Source organism: Triturus cristatus, chromosome 9, assembly GCF_964204655.1.
Source record: "Triturus cristatus chromosome 9, aTriCri1.1, whole genome shotgun sequence".
Lineage (NCBI taxonomy): Eukaryota > Metazoa > Chordata > Amphibia > Caudata > Salamandridae > Triturus > Triturus cristatus.
Genome location: NC_140592.1, coordinates 981,628,107 through 981,645,180, shown reverse-complemented (window position 1 = coordinate 981,645,180; position 17,074 = coordinate 981,628,107).

The following is a 17,074-nucleotide window of genomic DNA, read 5'->3' as shown; positions in this document are numbered from 1 at the left end:
AGTTTCTGATGTGCACCTTTCTTGATTATCACATTGTGTAGGACCAAGTGTGTCAGATGTCGAGATAGTTGAACCTCTCCTGTTCAGGGAAACCACAATTGTTTTAACCTCTTTGTTATATAGTGTATACACGTTCCTTCTGCTCTCTAAATGCCTATCTTTCTATACCCACTGAGTAACTTTGGATATGGTATATCTGAGTGCTTGGGCACTGGAAGGAAGTGGAGCCTAGGTTCACTGGTAGAACAGTGACCGTTCTCGTTTATCTCATAAGCTAAGATAACCCTAGTGAGGTGTACAAGTACCATCATATATATCTTTTCTCCAACCTTTTCTCCAACCACAGAATTGGCTATCGGTCAGTCCCCTCAATGATGTGGTCTGCAAAGCACATTGCCTCTCAATATCGTTTTTCCCCTACTCTACCAGAGAGCATAGCTGAGGTACTTGAAAGCAGTAAGATGGCATAGGCAGTGTCAACTCACCGCGGGCAGCTGACTGATATATCAATGTTCTTTCCACCCTCAATCTGTTCCATCTCCATTTACGATTAATAAAGATATTGAACGATGGCCAGTTGGAATTTATTGACTACGTGTGATGGCAGTTGCAAAGGGACTGCCTGGAAAAGTATCCACGGTACCAGGGTTATTTTTATTATGGCCACTCTGCCCATCGAGAGCAATTAGTGCTACAACTTGGGCGTATTAAACATGAAGTCGGACACTTCATGAAGCAGCCTAACTTCATTAGTGGGTGATGTTGTTCATGAAATTAAACTGCCCACAAACATAGTTAGCTTGACTACCCCCATCCCAATACAATCCTGAATTCATCCTCATTCTGGATATAATTTGCAAAGGGTTCCAGGGTGAGTGCAAATAGAAGCAGTGACAAAGGGGAACCCTGGTTCGTACTCCTATTAACCTGATGTATATGAGGGGAAACATCCTTTAACCACAGTCACAACACCAACATGCCTTTCCAGTGGAGTCACTACCCCGACTGTAACGTTACCATGTGGAACTTTAACCCGCAAGTCGTTACAATGGCTTGCATTAGAGGGCATGGTGTTGGACTGGTGTTGGATTTTTAAGTCCAACACTTTCCCTACAGTTGCGTAGACTGGAGTTGGAATAGTAATTTGTACTATTCCAAACTCCAACGTTCCCTAAAGCAAGTTGTTGTAATGACTTGCATTGTAAAGTAAGATGTGGTAATGTCGCAGTCGGGATAGTGACTGGGTTGTAAAGGCATTGGGGGGTAAATACATGCAGGGTTCCATCCAAATCCCAGTGAATGCATTAAATGCTGCGTATATGACCAATATACTCTCTTGAGCGCTTTTTCTACAACCATTGACAGGAGTAGTTCCACACCTGTACTCACTGCCAAAACCCTGTGCTAACAGTTGTTTCCGCCCGACGCACGTCACAGTTTGTCTCCACGAGGCTGAGGGGGCCAGAGACTCCATGAGGCTGAGGAGGCCAAGGGACCACACATCCCATCAGCCTGAGCGGCGAGCACGCCGCTCTTGACATCAGTGCGCCAGGAGGCGCTGAAAAAGGAGCCAGGGGTCCCGCAGCGCGGGATGCGCGCGGGCGCGCTCGGGCTGGGCCGGGCAAAGCTCGGGCCAAGGGCGGGCCCGTCTGCGCCCATCGGCGACAGGCGTAGGCAGGGCCCCCCCTTGAAGAACGGGATATCTGGACCTGCCCAGGATTATCACTGCCAGGTACTGTAGTGTTGCCATACCCCTGTTTTAGTTTTGTTGACATTGTTTGTGACGAGCTGGTGTAGATCTTCCTTTCTATAATGAGTAAAAGCAAGGGGCTTACGGGGGTCACGGGAACTTTACACACTTTTATTATAAGGGCTGAAACTTTGCTCAGTCATGAGATCGAACTCACAGAGCAGAGGCTATCTTTAGATTCTTCCTCTTTGCAAAGGCGTTCTTCACTAGGCACTGCCACTTTGACCGCCCCTCAAACCTGCTTGTCCCCCTCCCCGCAGGGCATGCCACAGGCCCCTTCCGACCACGACCCAAAGGTCTCCATAAAGGACACTTCCAGTGAGCCCAGTATAGCCTTAAGGACCCGGACCTCCAAACTTCACAAGGAAGGCACGACAAGAGAGCTACCTGCGAAGCGTAAATGAGGTACAGGCACAGGCACAAATAAACTAAAAGTACAAAAAGAGCCCCAGCGTACTCACTTTGCATTGCCCCAAAACAACTACTACCGGAACACAGACTGATGATCCTTTGCTCCCCACATCAAGTATTCTCTCAGAGGTTGCGTTTGCCGAGGCTGGCAAGCCTCTTTTGGACAGTTTAAAGATCGTATTGACACTAACTTTGCCCTATTGTATGGACGATTAGAACATATGGACATGGTCTTGAATAATCTGAATGGTCAAAAGGTGCCTTCCCATGCTGTTGCTGTCTCAGGGGAGGGTCTGGTCTTGGATAACTTTTATGTATCAGTTAAACCTCCCTTAGAGAATCTACTGGCTAGGGTATCCGCTATCGAGGATGCACTAAGTAGAGCTCAAAGCGCAGGCTCTGTTAATCACTTGCACAATCTCCCAATATCCATACCCACACTGGATAATGGTAGGTCATCTCACGTCCCTCAGGTAGATATCGCTCAAACCTCAGCCAAGGCACTTGAAGGCCATGAGAGTATTACAAGCATAAAACATACTGAAGCTGAAACACACAATAATTCCAGACGTTCCCAACCGTTTCCCGGGCCTTCTGTAGCCCCCATGAATAGGGAGAATATGGAAGAAACAAGATTGAACCTGCCACCAGAAACCACGCCGTAAATTATAATATTGGCAAACGCTCCATCTCTTACCCCCCAGGCTAATGAAACTTGGGAGAAATTAAGGAACAAGGCACTCTGCTGGCTCGGAACCAAGACTGGACTAGCAGAAGCCCTGTTCTCTGAGTTTAAAATGGTAAGAAGAGTTGGATGGGTAGGGACAAGTAAAAAAACACTTCCTTGCGACTGTATTGTACTTACTCTCAGAACGCCTAACTTGACACAGGAGATCCTACGAAGATTCGGTAGCGTTTATGTGTCTACTGGAGGTATAAATGTACTTCCCCTGGGATACTTCTACCCTCCAACAGATTACATCTGTCATCAGGCACGGCAGCAAAGATTTATACATTCAACCAGCCAGCCACAATTTAGTGTACCTTTATACAACAGATTTGATATACTTTCATCTTTGGAAGAAATAGCTTGCCTTAATTATGCCCCTAGTCATGCAGCGCAGAATCAGTCTATTGTAAGCCATCCATATGGATCAATTCCAACCCCAACCTTAACACCTTTTGACCTGAGGGATGATCAAAACACTATGGAGGTCACACAAGAAGATCGTGGTCGCTGTAGAGTGGGGCTACTGGCCGATTTCCATTTAGATGTTGAGAGGGTAGGTGATAGCTTAGTATCTTGCAATAATAGGCATAGCCTAGATCAGCTAACCACAAGGACCCCTCGTGCACCTTTATCAAACAACAATAGTCTCCTTTTTGATGCTTTTAATGATGTTCCTCCCTGTAATAACTGTGATCCACTTTGCAGCAACTGTGGTAACAAGGGTGTTTATGGGTCTTGCCTAGAGAATATTATCTCCGGGAATGTGGCTCATAACTCTACTGGTGATTGCAGTTTTACTGGAAATGATATTGATGGTATTAATGACAACAACAAGATCACTATGATATCATCAGGGAATAATATATCAGTTTTAAGTTGGAACGTTGCGGGGCTTCGTAGTAAATATAGCATTCCAGAATGGCTGGAGTTTATGACAGGTTTCGCGATTATGATGGTGCAAGAAACCTGGGCCAATGAACCTATACATCTTAATGGTTTTAAGACCTTCCACTCCGGAGCCATTCCATCCAGCCACGGTTGATCAAAGGGCGGCCTCTGTGTTTATGTATGTAATAAATTGGCCTCCAATAGTGTAACAGCAAATCCATCTAACCTGTTTAACCAAATTGTCCAGGTTGATTGCACGACCTCTATTTCACTGGTATTAGTTAATTTTTATAATAATGCCTGTAATCTGGATATAATGGATATACTGTGCCAACTTGATGAGGAATTGGAAACTATTCGGGATAACGGTTTAAATGATCAAATCTTGCTTTGGAGGGGTGATTTTAACATCCAACCTTGTCAATTGTTGGCTAACAAAGTTTGTGGCATGATCTCTCCATTGGGTGACCAGGTCTCACGTTTTGTTCATTCAGGATACGGGGAGAACTTAACAAGCTGCTCTTTAAATACAATCTAGGTTTTAGTAACAAACTTGGAGGCAGCCCGGTTGTAGTACCCTGTACATTTGATGGTAGCAGGGGCAGGAGTGTCATTGATTTCTTTTTATTTCCCAAACGTTACTCTGCACTAGTGCTTAACTTTATACTACATAACATCGTATTGAGTGATCATTATCCACAGAGTTTTGCACTGGAAATTAGCTTTCAGGGTAACCCTGGCAAAAGGCAATCTACCCTTGCAGCGGAAAACATAGTACTCTCCCGTTTGAACGGCTTTACCCTGCGTTGGTCGATGGTTGAACCATCTCGATTTTTACAGCAAATGTTTATAAATCAGAGTAGGGCTTTTGAGGTCTGTTTGGATGAGACTGCCGACCATAGTACGGTCGTGGAGGCATATGTATACATCGGCGAGAAGATTAGTGTGGGTTGACTATTAACCAGACTAGAGGGGTAATGAAAAAGCAAGGGTGGTTTGATCATACGTACACATAATAAGTTAAAGAGGGCCTTGAAGAAGTTACCTAGGAATAATATAGAAGTACAAAATTGCAGGCGGGCTTATAAGCTAGCACTAAACCATCGTAAAAAGGTTCTTAAAGAGGAGGCTTGGGACCTCCTGCAGGAAGCGAACCAGAATAAAGATTCTAAGTTATTTTGGCGTGTTGTAAATTCTCCCTTCTGCTGTGATGATGATAAACCAAAAATAGAGGCAGCAATTACAGAACAAGAATGAGTGGCCCATTTTGCAAAATTATATATGGGCTCGGCTGAAAAAGATCAAGATAATTCTGTGGCTGGGATGAGGGATTTCTCCCCTGGGCCTACTCTCTTGTGTAAATATTTTGATTTTAACTTCACACTGGAGGAGGTGATTCGGGCACTTGGAGCTAGCAAGGGAGGAAAGGCACCTGGCCCCGATGGGATCCCGATAGACATCTTTAAGGACAACACTGAGCTTTGGGGCCCTCTCCTGACTCTGGTCCTTAAGTCCTTTCGGGAAGCTGGTTTTCCAGTGTCTTGGTCGGTATCACAGATTGTGCCAATATTTAAAAAGGGAGACGGTAACTGCCCCGCACACTATAAACCCATCTCCTTGTTGGACTCGCTGGTCAAGGTGGTGGGTCATATTGTGCTGGACAGATTACAGGAGTGGGCAGACTGTAACAATATTCTGTCCGACTTTCAATATGGCTTCTGCCAGGGTATTGGGACCTCAGAGCAGGCCATCAATTTGAATTTACTAGTGAGCAAGTATACACAACTAAAAGGGGGAAACTTGTTCCTGATGTTTGTGGACTTGACCTCCGCATTCGACTGTGTCGCCCATGATAAACTCTGGTCTAATATGACCTCAATGGGTGTTGACTGTGCCATCGTCAATTTCCTCAGATATTTGTATTCAATGAGTACTGCCAAGATTCGATATGGTATGAATGGTGAATGCACAAGCCTAGTTGACATTAAGAAGGGGGTCCACCAGGGGTGCGTAGTCGTGCCGTTTTTATTTAATTTGTACATTAATGACTTGGGTAGTACCCTTGTGGACTCTTGTATTGATCTACCTCAAATCGGTAATAGGCCATTACCAGTATTATTGTACGCGAATGATGCGGTGCTTATGGCCCGCACCCCCAACGCTCTTCAGCATCTTTTAGATAAATTTGTACATTTTATGGAGAATTTGGGTTTTTTGGTCTTTTAATTAACATAGGTAAAATGTACGTTATGAAAGCTGGTCGAAAGTTAGCCAAGGGATGCAATATTTCAATAGGAAATGAGATTTTGCCTCAAACTTCAACTTTTTCGTATTTAGGAATTTTATTCGATAGCAATGGTAACTGGAAAAGTGCAGTAAAATCGAGAAGAATGCAGTTCCTTAGATCAATTGCGGGCCTGAGTAACTTTACCGGGAAACTGGGACACAAATTTCCCAGGGATATGCTGAGCATTTATAACGCCAAATGTCGGTCAATAGCGATGTGCGCTTCTGAGTTGTGGGAACACGTAGATGTTGATTCTTTATAGCTGGTAGACAATGGGTTTCTTAAAAACCTTTTAGGGCTTCCAACCAGCTTTTCTAACTGTGTGTGTCATGTGAATTGGGTGTAACCTATTTGGAAGATTTAATAAGGGTGCAGCCAATCCTTCTTAGGCACAAGCTATGGACATTGGATCATCCGGGCTTGGCTTTAATATAGCCATTGTACAGGACTGCTACGGTGCTGATCATGCACTGAAAATACCATGGCTGAAATACATAAAAAAATGTATGCATGATATTTGTCATTCTGAAAATTACGAAAACCCTGAATCCTTGTTGCATATATCAAGAGCATCATTAAAGAGAGTATATTTGAACAGCTTAGAGGAAAAGAGATTAACACTGGAACTTGTGAAGCCCACTGTACAACATAATCAAATGGTACTGACCTGCTACACGATGCAACCATATTTAATTGGTGTTTTAAATGCTCAACATAGATTTGTCTTGACACGTTTTAGACTAGACATTTTTCATCGTTTGACAAGTTTCCCCAATACCAATAACTGGTCTTGTCAACTAATATGCTATCCTTGTGACCAGATCTCTAAACAATCAACTAGCCACGTACTGTTTTTCTGTAAATTTTATACAGATTTAAGGATTATTTTTTATTAAGCCTTTAATGAAATCGTTAAATTTTGACAATGCAGACCGGCCTATCTATTTTTACAATTGCTCTCGGACTTGTTTACATGTTTTTAATGATTTGAGTCATTCTTTCCTTTTTAAATTTGTATTGAAATATAAGCTTTTATGATTCTCTGTTTGAATCGAATAAAGTTGAAATGAATGAATGGACAGGAGTATTGCATTAGTGTGGATCCCTTTCGCATTTTTCACTGTGTGATTTTTTTTTGCATTGTACCCGCATCTGCAATTTAAGAAAAAACTAGATTGGCCCAGGTTGACCAATCCTGGTACCAATGGAGCTATGTATGTAACTTGTACTCTTGTAAATAATCTACCATGCATGTGCAGAAGAGAAATATGTCTGAATCATCCCCCCCGCGCTCCCCCCCCAGCGCCTTGAGATCCTCATGGTTTAGTAGTTGCGCTTTACCAACCCTGATTGATTGATCAAAACCTTTGGGTGTTTGTGTTAATCTACACCCAGAAGTTCACCCAGATGCAAAGTAGAGGTATGTGAAATTCATGTAATTTGTTTCACATAATTACGCAAAATTTCGGAAAGATTCCAAGAAATTATTTATAATTATGTGAAATTCAAAGCTGTCATTTAATTGTATATTTTCAAGTAAAAAACAACCTTGTAGCAATGGTTGGCACAAGATTGTATTTCATGGTGAAATAATAGCCCAAAAAAGACAAGCGTTGCAAGCAACAGCCATTCACGTTGTGGCTGTTCACATTAATTTCAAGTGCTTTCCGTAACATTTTGCTGCGAACGAACGGGGCTTAAATATATGACATAGCATAATGGCATCATTTTAGAAATCTTGCTTAGCAAATCTAATGGGAGAATCCTGTGAGTGCTTACATTATAATGGCTTCAAATAATAAATATCTTTTGCGCTAGATAGTGGATCACAGCATCTTCTTTGCACTATTTTGTACTACTTTGCGTCAAGCTAAAAGAAATCATTAGAAAATCTAAATCTGAGCCTGAGTGTGGATGGAGGAGACTGCATCTAGCTTGGAATCTATCAATGTGCCAGTGTATCTCTGTGATTGTCAAATATTTGGAGTGGGAGCGAGGTCATCACCCTACAAAAGATTTTATAGAACAGGACAGTGTATCCTTCTGGGCCCAGAGAATGACAATTATCGCCAACTGCAAGTTACCGGAACCTTTGACCCCTCTGCCTGAACTCCTTTAACCTTTTGTTTCAGGTGATCATTAATGTTTTTACAATCATGTGGTCTACCGGTCCTTCATGCACTTTTTTTTATGAAAGTATGCATATGTGATCAGGCAAAATGTCCTCACGATGCCAGAGAGCCAATGGCTGAAATGGGCTGGCACATTGTCCCATTGTCTCTGTTGTGGTGGGCAGGAGCAAAACGTGAAGGACAATTTAACAGACCAATGAAAAAGAGGGCTAAAAGCTCCTCTATGTAATTAAAAAGGGTTGCATTTTTCTTGAATGAATAACTTTAATACACTAGGCTGGTGAGAAAGATATAGCTGACTCTAGGACAACCCTAAAAATCCATTTTGTCAAACCTTCCGCTAGTAACTTGATTATGAAATGAAATTGCTCAATTAAAGAAGGGGTAAGGAAGGCATGGGGGAATGACCTGTGTGATGTGGAGATATGTTTTCTGCAGCACATTAATGTAGATGTACTTTTCCCATTGGATTCTTCCTTTTATTGAGACTGCTCAGTCTAGGCATGTTAAAAGATTTTTGTGGAGCCTAGGCCTGTAAACTCATAGCATCGGGCACCATCTATCAGGTACATTTATTTAATTTTCTCCTTGATGCTGACCCTGATGTGCCCTTTTTAACAGAAACTTAGCTCCACGATGGCTCGTCACCCGACATAATTTCTGCTCTTCCTACCAACTTTGCTCTTCTAGGGATAAATAGACCACATAGAACAGGAGGAGGCATCGCTATTATTTACAAAAAGGATTAGAAATGCAATATTAAGGACTTACAGATTACTAATTGTGAAGCTTTACTCTTCTCCATTTTCTTTTCTCCACAATTCCCCCACTAAGGGCCTCTTATTTATCGCCCCCCTGGGCCTTCTAGCAATTGGTGTTCAGCATTTCCTGATTATTTGGCTCCTCATGTTTTACAGGCAGCTAGTTTTATCTTGCTTGGTGACATCAACCTACATCTTGAGGATCCCAAGAATAAACCAGCCTCGACCTTCATAGATGACTTGAGCTCACTGAACCTTTCCCTTCTGAATTCCATCGCTACCCACATTGCGGGCCACCTTTTAGACCCCCTTTTCTCCAACTTCTCCACCCTCTTTGGTGATCCCCTGCTCCAACTTTGTTGGACTGATCACTATGCAGTACCGTTTAATACTCCAGACCCTTCCTTTCTCATTACTCGGCCTCCACTGTGACTTACGAATAGACACTGGGCTAAACAAATCAACTCCTTAATACTATTACTACCCTTAACGTCAATCTCGATGCTAATCAAATTGCTGTGCTTCAATGGCTTAGGGATACTACTGATGCAATTTTGCCTTTAACATCCATAACGCAACTAAGAATGCTTCGCCTTGCCCTGTGGTTTAAAGCTCTCGTTGCGAAAACAAAACACTGCTAAATCTTGGAAAGGGGCTGAAGGAAGCACTATGCACCTGAGGCCAAAGCAGTTTATGTTGAGGCCTTGAAAAAATATCATGCCTACTGCAAATTGACCCGGGCATCCTATTACATGGAGAAGTTCTCCAGCGCCCAACACTGCCAAAAGACTTTGTTTAGAGTGGTCAATGAACTCTCGGTAGCTAGCACTTTTACACCACCGCCCTCTTTTTCTCAACAACAGTTTGACGAGCTAGCCACCTTTTTCCTAAGCAAGTTGAGCTAATCTATTGGCAATTAGCAGTAGATGCTCCCATGCTAGTGAGACCCCCTTTCACTACCATCCAAGTGCTTGGTTATTTATTTATTTATAAAGTTTTATATAGCGCGAACATGATCCTGAGGGATATCAGAGCACTTTACAGTTGTTGGGAGAGGAAGATAATAGTTGCAGTACATGTGATAAATAGGAAAACAGACAAAATCACATATCAAAATAACTCACAGGACAAGAAACGTTACACGTACACCGGATCAGCAGAATAATAAGAACATAACTGGTACATATCGAGATGGAATAGCATCCAGCGCAAGGGCTTAAAGGTGTAAGTCCAATGCATTAGAGCAGACAAAACAACAACCTATTAAGGTAAGAACTTGTTCATAAGGAATCTTTTTACTTCCAATTTGAAGGCATTCTTGGAGGAGATTCTACGTATTTCCGGTGGGAGTGAGTTCCAGATCTTCGGAGCTGAGCCGGAGAAGGCTCGGTGGCATGTTCTCTTTTTGCGAAAGATCTGAGGTTTCACGACGAAAGAGTTAGCAGTCCTAGAGGGTCTAGCCCCTCTGGATAGTTCCAGTTTTTGCGCTAGATAACTGGGGGGTTTGAAATGGAGGGCTTTGTGCGATAGGCAAGGAATCTTCAGCTGTATTCTCGCTTCGTAGGGCAGCCAATTTAGGGATTTTAAGACTGGAGAGATGTGCGCATTTCTTTTGGTACCCGTAACCAGTCTGGCCGCCACATTCAATGAGGCCCTTAGTGGGGCCAAGGTATATTTGGGGAGACCACAGAGCGTAGCACTGCCATAGACAAGTCTTGGCAAAACAAGCGCTTGGACCACTTGTTTGAAGTCAGCTTGTGGGAGGAAAGGTTTGAGCTTCCGGAGTATCCTTAATAGGTGGTTAGCTCCCTTGCATACTTTGCTAATATGAGTCTTCATGTTCAAGTGCTTGTCCAGAGTGATTCCGAAGGGATTAGCTGAGTCAATAATGAGGGGGGAGCAGTCGAAGGCTGTGAGGTGATTCATCCAGAGGTCTAGCTTAGGGGTGTGATTTGGAGGAGAAATGAGAAGGAATTCGGTTTTGGAGGTGTTGAACAGGAGGTGGTTCACAGTTAACCAGTTTTGAGTAGTCAGTAGTGTATTGTTGAGTGAGGTGATGTTATCCAGGGAGGAGATTTTCAGATAGAGTTGGGTGTCATCCGCATACATATGGAAGAGAATGTCCATGGAATTTAGTGCATTAGCTAGTGGTTCCAGAAACAAGTTGAAGAGTATGGTACATAGGGCCGACCCTTGGGGGGACACCCATGGATACTGGAGATGGCTGCGAGAGAGAGTGATTCACCTTTACTCTTTGGGATCTGTGATGGAGGGAAGACGAGAACCATTGCATCACCGGACCAGACAGGCCCATCCTGTGCTCTAATATGGATAGGAGGTTGTCGTGTTTAACAGTATCAAACGCAGAGGAAAGGTCAAGGAGGATAAGGAGGCACGATTAATTTTGATCAAGCATTTTTAAAATGTCATCCATAATGTGAGTGAGAGCCGATTCGGTGCTATGCCCAGTATGAAAGCCAGATTGATGTTGGTCCAGGAGATGGAAATTCTCAATGTGAGCACAGAGTTGCGACTGGACGCATTTTTCTAGGAGTTTGGCGAGGATGGGGATGTTAGAGATAGGGCGGAAGTTGTTGAGGTCAGGGCTGCCTGCGGTTATCGGGCCTTTAATCCTCTTTGCCACAAGCGCAATGATAAGCCGGAAGAATCCCTGGAAATTAAGGCCTGGCCCCCTTTGGATTTAGCATCGTGGCATAGCTTATTAGATACCATCAGGTCAGGCTCGCCGCTAGATCCCCTTCCCCTGTCTAAACTTAGATTGACTGATGATGCTGCCCTTACAATAATTCTGGATCTCCTTAACTCCTCCTTGAATATGGGCTATGTCCCCCAGAATTGGAAACACGCCGTAGTACTCCCTCTGCTCAAGAAGGATGGCCTTGACCCTTTCTGTTGATCCAATTCACAGCCTATCTCCAGGGTCGGACTGGGAACTGAAAGCAGCCCTGGCAAATTTTTCCAGAGCAGCTCCCATCTGGCACGTAGCCAGCTCGCGCAGCAAGTGAGCCCGACCACTCTTAGGGTGGTTTGGGGGGGGGGTGTCCCCCAAAGAAAATGTTGGAATAAGACAGACAAAAATGGTGCATTTTACAGCACATTTTTCATTACATATTTAATTGTATTAACTTTTAAAGCACAGTAAATAGTAGAAGATGACCTTTAAGAGCACCAGGTTATCCAGTCATATGTACCCATAGACATTCTTACAGAGAGCACCAAAAATAGAGGTTTCAGGTTGCCATGTGTAGTATTTTCATAATTTCAGCGTAATTATGAGTGACATTTCAAATATGTGACACAGCGGAGCACAGAAAATGGAGGTCTTCGGCTGATGGAAAATCCTCAGCTTCCTGCCCAGCGAGTCTTGGGCTTCAAATTCTTAAGGAAGCCCTGTCATCTCAGGTGGCCTGTCAGAGGCAGAATGAAGCTATGAGCCTCAAACTCTGCAGGATGGCTGGAGGGTGGCATCACTTGTTTCACAAAAGAGCTCTCCATTCAGCCATTGTACTAATTGTTGCCATGGCCTCCTTATTGTGTCATAAATACCTTTGGATAGCGCCTAAAAAGCAGTCATCAAACGTCAATGCAGACCCTCTAGTAAAAGACTTAAATACAAAATGAACAGGATGGTGAAATCAGGGTTTTGTCTTTGAGAAATGTTTTACAGTAGAAGAAACACAGCATGCATGAGGCAACATTAGCTGCGAGGCAGTGTACCATTCTCCCTAATAAATCTGGTCCAAATAGGTGGAGTAATGCTTAACTGTGAATGCACTAGACATTGAAACAGAAGTAGAAACTCATCATCCTGCTCTGAAAAAAAGCATGCGGTTCCTTCAAAGCTAGATTTAAATTTTCACAATCTACTTCTCAAATGTGTGCAATTTACGATGTTTCCCTCATCTTCATTGAACGATTTTGCTCATGAGAACATGTCACTCATAGTCATTGAATGTCACTCATAATTCCAATGAAAATATCAAAATGCAACACATATGCAACCTGAAACCTTGGCACCTATGAGGCTGGTAGACTGGCCCAATTAAGTTCCTCATTACTTTTAGAGAAACACTGTGTGTTTTTTTAGAAATCCCAATAAAGTTCAACAAAGTGCTCCCGGACTCTGCGCCTGTTTCTGCTGCAATGTGACTGGTCGCAGTCTCCTATGGACCCCCAGTCAGTATTTATGCTGTGAGCAGAGAGGGTGGGCTGCATTCGTAAATAATCTATGGCTGTAGATTCCATTAGGCCCCTTAAAATCCCTTTCTTTCACTCACAACCCTTTTGCCTGATGCTTTAGAGCTGTTGCTTATTCCGAATTAATTTAAACCTATTTTTACCTCACTCCGAACCTATAACCAGTGTCCATGAACAGACCATATGCACCAGCTCAGTGAGGCAAGCTCCCATCGCTGAGGGCGATTTCTTCCCGGCCCTTTACATACCTTTTGACCTGAATGTCTCATTAGGGAGTATGATTTTCCTCTGGTCAGCAGAGTTTTAAAATAGGCGATTTTGAAAAAGACATTAAAAAAGGAGCAGGAGCTGTCGCAATGAATCGTAGACATAGTAAATTGAAAAAAGATGCAGACTTTTGGTTTGACTGAAGACAGTAGAATGCACATGTACACCACTGGGGGTGAAGTTGGGAGGTTATGTTTCCGGCTTTTTATTGTTTCTGGACAAAGTGGGGCATCGTTCCTATTTCATATGTAATGTTTAAATGATCCATCCTCTGACATCAGTGCAGAAATCCCTCAATCAATCACAAATCCTAGGTTTCGATTACGTGTTTTCTCACTCTGAAGGCCTTGAAGGTTCTTAAGAGTGACAGACTGTTTGTTAAAACTGTAATTCACCTTCATTGCAAACAACCCTATAAGTAGTTTTGTCTGTTTGTGTATCTGTTTACTACACACCCTGCCTGTCAGTGCAAAGCCATTCTGGGAATCCCCATGGGGCTCTATCCTGTGGTTAATATGGCCTTACATTTTTTATTTCAGTTCTTTAAAATCGTTTGAGAGACTAGATGCAAGTGTGTTCTATAACTAAATGTCTATATTTAGCATGCAATTGTGATTAAAAAGCGTTCCTGGGTACCCTGAAATCCTAACCAATGGGAGGCGTTTGAGGTCCTTGTGTAAGCACAATCACTTTGAAATGAATGCTAACTTTAGGGATAGCTTCGTAAAGGATCCCTCTACTTCCTTGTGACAACCAGTGAACACTTCAGAACCACTTGCTCGCAGGTGATCAGTCTGCAGCATCTAAAGGGGCAGGCTGAGGCAATGATAAAACGCTGAAAATATGAAAATGCCACACATCATGGCAACCCGACACCTTGGGTGCAGTTAATGCTCTCCAATTACAGTGGGGTAGGAGGATGCTCTTTTGAATTACTCTGATGAAGTACTGCTGTGAAAAAAACAAAATAATTCCTACGGAGCTTCAGATCAGGATAGGATTCAAGATAAGCGGTAACCTCATAAACACATGACACTGCCGGCGGAAGGGGAGGGATGTATAACCAAAAGTATTTAGATGATTGGTGGAATACACCGGACTTTCATTAGTCCTTTTTTTATCTTTACCCAGTGGTAAAGATAGTTTATGGTGACTGGCTGCTTGTTAATTAAAGCAAGAAAATAAAACACAATATGGGCCATGACGTCTGATAATTTCAAAACGTTCTTTTAGTAATGCTAGGAAACGTATTATCTCTAGCTTCTTGACCACTAAATCCAGTTGTCTTTTACTAAATTACCTACCTACCTTATGTAAAGTTGCCAGTTGCATGTCACACATAGCTGCCAAGGTTTCAGATTGCTATGTGTGACATTTTTATAATTTCGGAGTAATTATGAGTGACATTTCAACGGCTATGAGTGACACTTTCTTGCTAGCAAAATCAAGCAATGAAGACGAGGGAAACATAAAAATATTAGAAATTACACCCATTCGAGCAACAAGAAATTCTTAAGATCTTACAACTGCAGAAAAGCATCAGAAAATAAAGGGCACCAACATAGTGCCCTTGTAAACTGATCTTACTGTTAAACAAATGTATAATCATGATACAGACTGGCAGACCGTGACTGCAATTACTGCAGACGAGATGTAACTTTACTTATAGTAGAGGCTGATAGATGACATGCTGCGCTCTTCCAAAACAAAACATAAAAAGGAATGAAAACAAAGTTATTCATTCATAGAAGGATTATACCCACAATTGTATATCATATCATAATGCATACTAGGATGTATGCCTTTTATTTTGCAATCCAATAAATGTAGTATTAGAGGAGAATGCTTGCCTGATATATTTTGCTAAAGGTGACTAAGTCCATTATATTATGAAAAAGTATACATGATAATGTGTCCAATTATAAACTGATTCCTGCTAAATAAATCAGTGCTACTCTCATCTGTGTTGCTCTGCTCTCTGGCTCTTTCCTGGCCTTTTTCATCTTGCACAGTTTGTCTCTTTTCAGTTGTCAGCGTTTTGCTTACCATGTGTCTACTTCTCCTCATTTGCCCCACATATTTAACAGCCTGTTTCTCCCCTTCCCCCTGTCTCATCCTCCTTGCTACTCAGCACCTCCTTTCCCTTGCTCTATCTTCTCTCCCAAGTCTCACCCTTTTTCCTCTCAGCTTCCCCCTTTCTCTCTCTGATACCTCTGCAACCGTCCTCGCACTCCTCTGCCTTATCATACAAAGTTCCTCTTTCTATCTTGACTAGTCTCTCTTTGTCTTAGTGTCTTGTCACAGCCTGATAAATAATGAGGTTGGGGCATTCATTCCCTCACCCATCCGGCCGTGCTCTGTGACATGAAACTCTCTGGTTGCAATGCAGTTGCATTCAGGCAGTGGAACTCTCGGCATTGGAATATTAGGGTGGGATGTCCCTGGAGACCTATGACTCCCCAGCATGTCATGCTGTTTACACTCATCGAGTATGGTCAGAGCAGAGAGCATGTGAGTATGTGCCTGTCATGTCTAGTGTGGTTTTCTAGGTCCTTTGCTTAAAAGAGAGCAGTGCTATCTTTTTTCTACTTTTGGTGAACTTACAAGCGGGGTCTACTGAAGCTGCAGCCACAGCAAAAGTGCATGGCATGCGCAGTACAAAAGACTAGCCCTTACTATTGATCCAATATACATGCGCTACACGGACGGCCGGCACGGCAGGATTGATGGGTGGCTTTGGACCAGCGTGCAAAGGGCCCATTGGCACATTTTATTCCGTGGAGCATACCTCACCAGGGGCCAGAAGGCAATGCACCTGCACTCTCTGTCTGAACCACAAGCTCATTATCTTACTACTTTTCTCTTGTTCCGTTGTTTTCCTTTTCACTTACTTTGAAAGTTTTTTTATTTTACTCTTGCACCTGTTCTAAATGGCAACTCCTGCACCCATGTATCCTGCTTTGTATTGCAAAAGCACTTTCCGGCACAGCTGTTTTTTTTAATCTTTAGTCTTCCATGCGTCAGTCTGAAGTGTGGTGGCAGCATCTTGACAGAGGTGAGCACTGGGCAGACAATCGCTCTCACTGCACAAGTGGGTAAAAGGAAACAATTCATACACGCGCACGCTCACTACTTGCGGCAGAGTCTTTGAAACCCTGCATATGTTTAAATTTTGCACGCAAATACATTCTGACTGCCATGGAACTCAATTTTGAATTTTACATACCTGGGGGCCATGCTGCAGTGCTAATGCACCAGGCCACCACTCTAGCAGTGGCCACGAGTCCACCAGGGGTTGGTAGCAAGTGTCATTACCACGCTCGGCTTGGGGTCCCATGCGGCCACGAGGACACAACCCAGTGGAAGATGCAGCAGAGGCGGGCTGTCTCTCGGCTGTGCTGGCTTCCAAATTATATAACGTAATGTTCAAATGAACAGTCACTGTCAGTCAGGCGGCCTGCAAGTGAACCAGCCACAGGCCCGGGCAGTGTTGCCAGATTTTGAGAACCATCCCAAGCCCAAAGCCACTCAAGAATAAGCCCAAATTAAGCCCAACACAACCAGCGTCACCCCAAAAACCAGCCCAAAGTAGCAAGTCTCAAATTATGCAGAAATAGTCATCAGAAAGAA